A 7638-nucleotide genomic window follows, 5' to 3' on the forward strand; every position below is an offset into this window, starting at 1 on the left:
ACATGTACAAAGCTAAGTGGGTTTTCATCTACTAATTGAGAGGAGGGACACAAATGTACACTTAGCTAGTTTAGTTTCTGAACCGGGAAAACTGGACATGCTTGTATGTATATGGATGATCTATAAAGTCCACCATTCTGCAGTTTCAACAAGCACATCAACAAAAACTGCAGACATATTTGGGCTTTGCCCACCCCATATTTGATCACCGTATATTTCAGTCACTTCACCTGTACGAATGCCGACATCCAGCATGAAATCTATTCTTCCACATTTGGTGTGACATTTTTGATTCATTTTATAAAAATATAATATGTGTTTGAATCAAGTCCATAATGTATATATATACATAACATATCTTAGTGGATATGTGAAGAGAATCTTTATGGATTACATTATCCATAGTACAATTTTTTTGGATTGCAGATGTACAATAATAATATGTTGCAAATTGCTATTGTTACATGTACTCTACAATGATACCATTCGATCTCTTACAAGTATGTTAATGAAGATGCCTTTTATACAATGGTACCATTCTAGCTCTAACTGGTATGCTAATAGGAAACCATTATATCTCTTATTAGTATGCTAATAGGATACCATTCTGACCAAATTGGTATTAAATGAAATACCATCCCAAGCCCAAGTTGGTATTGGGAAATTTACATCAACTCCATATCAAAACAAATTATACTACAACACCTGACTGTTTTTATACAAATCAGTTAATTATTAAATGATTTGAATCTTGTTGCAAATTATGTACGGACGGGTTTGTCGAAAAGCTGTTGTTAAATTCATGGCCTGGTTGAGCGAAATGTAGTTGATCTTGGTACACGTTGTTGGTGAAGTACCTAACTGCTTCACTGTGCTCATTCATGTGAATTCCACCAGCTAAAATCCTTCCGTTAGTTAAACGCTGAGGGGCCACTTCCATTGCTTGCTACGTGGTTCAACATATGTATTTATTAGTACCTTAAACACTATCTTATGGCTTTTTGTTAAAAAAAAAAAATACTATGCTGCATATATTAGTACCTTCTAGTACCATTACTAAAAATATGAGTTCATTTGTTGAGCATCCAACATATTAGAAAAAGGAACCTGCAAATATTCAGTTAGCTTTTATAACTAAGAAACACCCCTGACAGTATACATTCAACACACTTAAAACGCTACACTTACCTTGTTTTGCAAGCTGAAGGGGTGTACAGTCCCATAGTCATTATCCACATTAGTCTCATGCCCCGTAACCTGTTTCTCCTTACCTCCTGTCTTGGCAATCTCAACCTGTTTATTCGAACCCCTTTTTTCTGCCGGGTATATGAACCGAGATCCTCTAGGTCTGCCTTTTTTATTATCCCGGGGTTTAGGGTCTTTCACACATGAATTAGGAGTGTCTTCTGGTTGTGCAATGCTACCTTTGTTACCTGAGCTAGGGGCTTTTAGAGTTGGAGGATTAGCCTGTTTCACCACCTTAAGATCACAACTAGGCCTTTTATCACCGCTAGAACCTTGGCCTGAACCTTGAGCCAACACTTGTAGTTCATCAACTTTGATGCTCATTAACTAAATCATGTCCATTCTTCTTAGAGCCACTTTATTTTAATGCGATATTGTATGATAGGTTCCCTATATAAACCCCAACCCTACAACCTTTCTACTCATCAAGCTTTCATCACTCTTCAAGCAAACTTAAGATAAAACTTAAGTGTATAAATCTTTTGTTTGTTACTAAATATATAATCTTTCAAAGAAATGGCGACCACTCCATCTGTTCAAGAAATCCGAAACTCTCAAAGAGCTGATGGTCCAGCTGCCATCCTAGCCATCGGAACCGCTAACCCAGTTAATGAAATGTTACAGGCTGAGTATCCCGACTTTTACTTCCGTGTTACTAAGAGCGAGCATATGACTGATCTCAAGCAAAAGTTTAAGCGCATGTTTAAGTAAAATTATTCTCAATCTTAGCTTCTATGATCTATTATCGAGTCATCATCTTGTAGGTCGTAATTTACAACTAGCTACTACATACTATACAACTAAAATTATTCTATCATATAACATCTTGGCGTCTTCTATACCATGATAATAATACATCTGTTCTTAATCTACTTATTACTCACTGTCATAAATTATACAACCAACATGATATTCAGTTTCTAATTAGTAAATATCAATTACGTAGATTAACTTAATTATAAACTTCTTTATATTGACCTAACAATAATCCATTAAATTGGATGTAAACAAGACCTCAACAACTTCTTCTTCTGATGAAGCACGCATAACAACAGGTTCAAGAGCTAGCATCAAATTATCATATCTCATCACCTCTTCTGTTTTGGAGGCATCATGATAAGCAACTTTGGTAAGGGTATGTTTCCTACTAATATCATTTCTCCACCTATCTAGAATGTACATGGAAGGGATCTCAGTAAAACCATTCATGTCCAAGACCTTTATTATGTGTCTACAAACAATCCCATGACATTCAAAGTGGCGACAATCACAATACGCCTCTTTTTTCTCCGTGTTATACAAAACTCTATACTCATCAACCTATTTTGTAGCGGTACTTAGCTTCTCTCCGTGTTATACACGATCTGAGAAGACATGCTTTTCCTCATTATATGCCACCATCTTCTTTGGCCTGACAAGGGTCACATATGCCACACGGTTGCACTGATTTTGTACTTCGATAAATTTGCATCCGTATATACTTTTTGAAATTTACATTCTTACTGAAATTATGATAATAAAGGCCTTACATAACGCGCCGAGTTTGCATCCGCATCCTCCTCATAATTTGCACGACTTCCCATCGCCTTGCAATAATTAGGAGCAAACTCGGATAAGCGAGTGTGCTTGTTACTATACCCATCAAAAAATTTGTTGATGCTCTCGACCCTTTGAGTTGTTTGCATTCCTGCCCAAAAGACATTTTTAACGTACGTGGGAGTCCACATCTCTCTTTCCTCGAACATCCCTACTACCAAACACAAACATCATACATCCAATCAACATCTAGCATTCCTAATAGAGCATTGTCCAGCTGGTAATGGATACATCAGAGACACCCACAAATAGGGATGGCAACGGGTCGGATCTGGACCCGATCCTAAAAGATCCTGATCTAGATTCGTTTTTCTGCCTAAGATCCATATCCGACCCGGATCCGTCGGGTATAAAAAATGAGGATCCATATCCAGATCCGTCGGGTCCTATGGATCCGGGTCCAAAATAAATCTAGCAATAAATTAAATAAGTAAAAAAATTAAACCAAAAATGACTTTATTTTACAAATTTCACTATGCTTAGCTATACGAGTATATTTCAATGATTAAACAATTCTATCAACAATATTATCTAATTCACATTTATCAAACATCCAACTTATAATCATAAAATATAAAACTCAAGGAACAGTTGTACTGCACAATTTAGCATATGTAGTTCCTTGAAATAGTAATCACAAACTCATATCTAATAACAAATTCATGACTATCAAAAAGGAAGGAGCAGTCATGACAGCCATCATCGGCAAACCGGCATATCAAAACTAGTGTTGAAAACAGCAACATCCGAGTGAAGAGTCAGCATCCGAGTGAAGAGTCACCACTTGGAGTGCTTAATACGGAGAGCTACAATTGCTGCTTGTTTCGGCCAATATATATCCGAGTGAAGAGCCACCACTTGGAGTGCTTGCTGGTGTCAAATCGTTCAATTTAATTGTCGCTGGGTTAGGATTTAGGGGTAGAGAGGGAAAATTAGAGGTAGAGAAACAGTGTGCTAGATTTAGTTTGGTTTTTGAGAGATGTAATTAGTGTTAAGGGGAGTCAGTGAGTGTAGTCCGTGAGGTTTGTGGGCTTGTAGGCTGGGCCTTAGGGTATGGTTTGCATCAAATTATTTCTTATTTTTAAGAACAAAACGGGTAAACGGATCTGGATCCGGGTCCAATATTCGGATCCAGATCCGACCCGGATCCGACGGGTCCAAAATATTAAGATCCATATCCGTAAAAACGGATATGGATCCACGGATCCGGGTCGGATACGGATCTATTGCCATCCCTACCCACAAACAACAGTGATTAACAGGGAACAAAACACACACCATCAGGGATGAATTTTAATAATTTAATTAACTTCTCACAATAAAATACCAATACACAAGGATGAATTACAAAGTCAAATGCAGTGTCAACATAAGTTCAAAATCATAATGAATATGGCATGGAAGCATGTGTCCACTACAAGTTAGATTTTGTCTATAAGATACCATCTAAGAATTTCAACCAAGATTCTGTCCATAAGATACCATCTAAGAACTTCAACACCATTTCAACTACACATCAGTATTAAACGAAGTACCATCCAATCTCACGTTGGTACAACCAAATATATAGTAGAACAAAACAGTATTAAACGAAGTACCATCCAAGCTCATGTTGGTACTGCCAAATATAGCAGAACAAAACAAAACCCACTAATCGAAACCAAACAGACACAATAAATCAACAAAGCATGTAAACAAAAGCAAAAATATAGAACCAAATAATCAGACCCAATAACTCAAAATACCATGGACAATAACATTAATTAAAGCAATTCAGATCACTGACGTTCCAGCCAATCATAACACTCAAATTCTTTTAGCTTGAACTTTTTCACAAATTCTCACCAATACTCAACAAAATCCTCCAAGGTAATGCTATTGTAGATCATATGGTGCAACTCCTCTTTGACATCCTGATAGTTAGACAAAGCACCAAGTTTCTGCCCAAACTTCTTCATAATATGCCACATACATGACCGATGGCATGTTTGAGGCATGGGAAAAACAGCTCTAATTGCCTTCCTCATAGCCGCATCCTGATATGTCATGATCGCTGCCGGGGCCTTGCCTCTCATACATGACATCCAAATCCTGAATAACCACTCAAAGGTCTCTGCATTCTCATGAGAAACCAACGCACACCCAACCAGGATAGTCTGACCATGGTGATTGACCCCTACAAAGTTCGAAAACGAAAGTCCGTACTGATTTGTTAGGTACGTGGAATCAAAACATACGACATCCCCAAAATACTTATATGCCTTCCTACTCCGAGCATCAGCCCACACATTATCTTTCAACCTCGATCCCCTTCTCATCAAGGAGATGCATGTGAAAAAAAAATTGATTATCGACACTCATCCTATTAAAATAGTCCAACATAGCCGAGGCATCACCAATTTTTAACTTCAACCTCCTCTTTCTATTCACCAAATTGTGCATATCTTTTTTAGTGAATTCCATATTGACAACACAATTTCTTTGGCTTTATTGTTGTAATTCTGCCCTATCAGAGCACCAGATCCATGGTCATTTTCAATCTTATGCTCCAAATGCTTTGTAATATTCTCCTTCCTGTACATAGCTATGCGTTTGGACAATTTAGGACTCACTACATGATTGTGCTCATTGACATCCTTCTTTATCATCCAAACACCTTCAACATTACCTTGCCCGTAAATCAAAATTGGACAATTGCATTTTTTTAGTCTTCTTCAGTACTGGTACTTCCTTAACCACAACTTTTACCATTAACCCTCATTTTGTATGTTGTCTTCCCGTAGCACTCATACTTCCAAACATAAGTGCGATATGAATTTGACTTTCCCGCATTTTTGGAGGTTTACTTTCCACCACCTATACACACAACACCAAATCCTTCTTACCTCCCATAATCACGATAAAACTTATTCATTTCATTCCAAGTGCTTAACACCATTCACACTTTTAATTGAGGTAATGAAGTACCTGTCCAACTGTCTGACTCCTTTGAAGCTCCAATATGACAACCCACACTACAATATTCATTCAAGTCAATTACTGTCCCTAGTAATGCCACCCTACATGATAACTTTGTGAAAACCATCAGCTAGTGGCTCCTTATTCAAGTCAAAACCCTCCTACCCATCATCATTCAAAACTCTTTGTGAACTTTCATCACTGTCTGAGCTATCTGAGCTACAACCTATTGAGTCTCCCTCTATGACATGGTACTCACAGGCATTCTGCTTATGGGAACAGAACAACATCAATTAGGGAGACAAAATTCTCACAACAACAACTAACAGCAACCACAGGAGCACTAATCAAGCTAATTTCCAGTAGAATCATTCAATTAAATCCAACGAACCATGAAAAACACAGCAGGAGCAACATTCAATCGAATTCCCAGTACAATCATTCAATTACAATAAGCAAATTTAGAGAACAATTTCATAACACCACAACATGAACATAAGCAAATGTAGAAGACAAATTTCATAATACCACAACATGAGCATCAACACAATTTAGACAACAAGCATTTAATTAGATGACACAAATTCAATTGTCCAAAAATCAAACCAATTAAGCACAAATAAATCGACAAATTAAAAATAGATCGACAAATCCAAAACAATTGCATGTTGTTCCTCCCTTTTCCAATTTCAGCAATGACCAAGTTTTGAACAAATAATAACTAACCTCAATAATTTCACTTTCTCTATTCACACAAGCGCCATAATCCATTTTCGCAAACTACTCAGCTCTCAGCCAAACTCGTCTCTTTCAGCTGCGGTAATCAATTTCTGAGTCTTCATCAATAATCCAGCTTCACAACTCCACTCAGCTCGGCCAAACTCGTCTCTAAATTTTGGGATTACTTCGTTTTGCTTTGTCAAGCTTCAATAATCAATAATTGGGTCCTCTTCGATTATTTTTTTTTGGAAAGCTTTAGGGAATAACTTACTAATTTCATTATTTTTTGGTGCAAAAATTGGGAGGGAAAAAATTGGTGAGAATTGGCTCTTTCTCCAGTCAATAATTTGAGTTGAAAGGGGGGTTTGTTACTGACAATGAGGTTCCCCCACTCCATATCATTTTTCGATTTTTTGGAGGATTTTATTTTGCTCCCCACCACTCCTTTATTGATTTTTTTTTTGAGGATTTTATTTTCCTTTTTTTTTCCTATATAAGTTGAGTCCAATTGGCCTCAAGTTAGTTGAGGATGAGAAATTCTCATTATTGACAGCCTGATCTGATTAAATTACCATTTATTGCCTTTTATAGATGTACCTTTCACTTTATTGTGGATATGTAATCATTTTAACCCTTGATAATATATCAAGGTGAGAAATTAGGTGCGACTCGTAATCAAAGACATCGCTAAGTTACTATGTTTTATAATATTTACTTGCATTTTTTTTAAAAGTAGAGATCTGATCACCTCGTTGTTAAAGGATGGGTCTAAAATAAATTAATTACTCAAATTTTAATTAGTTGACAAAAAATAATAATGCTTTATGTATTGCTTTACATGTTTTTAATTGAGTCTAATTTCATATTGTTATCTTAATTCCTAAAGCCATCACCGCATAAAAGATAGTTTTGATGAAGTTTTCTTAATAAAATTTATCTTTATTCAATCTCAAATCTGGCATAATTTCCCAAATTAACAAGTACCAATACGACCATATGACATTGATTTCGCAGTCTTTGTAGTTAGTTGATGAGATTGTAATTTCTTTATTACTCCACCTTGTTGAACATTGATTTCCTAGTCTTTATAGTTAGTTGATGAGATTATTATTTCTTTAT

At 36.4% G+C, this 7638-nt stretch overlaps 1 long non-coding RNA gene across 2 annotated transcripts; it reads right to left on the reverse strand.

The window, feature by feature from the left end:
* Positions 1-505: 505 nt before the first annotated feature.
* LOC110710702 lies at positions 506-7201 on the reverse strand. 2 transcript variants are annotated; one of them, XR_002509195.1, is made up of 4 exons: positions 2255-7199; positions 1189-1588; positions 1042-1107; positions 506-946 (listed from the first exon to the last, which is right to left on the reverse strand). It is a non-coding gene; the product is annotated as an uncharacterized LOC110710702 (long non-coding RNA). The 2 variants fall into 2 exon arrangements; XR_002509194.1 differs by having other exon boundaries at positions 1042-1588; positions 2255-7201.
* Positions 7202-7638: the final 437 nt, after the last annotated feature.

This window comes from Chenopodium quinoa, unplaced genomic scaffold, assembly GCF_001683475.1.
Source record: "Chenopodium quinoa cultivar QQ74 unplaced genomic scaffold, ASM168347v1, whole genome shotgun sequence".
NCBI lineage: Eukaryota > Viridiplantae > Streptophyta > Magnoliopsida > Caryophyllales > Amaranthaceae > Chenopodium > Chenopodium quinoa.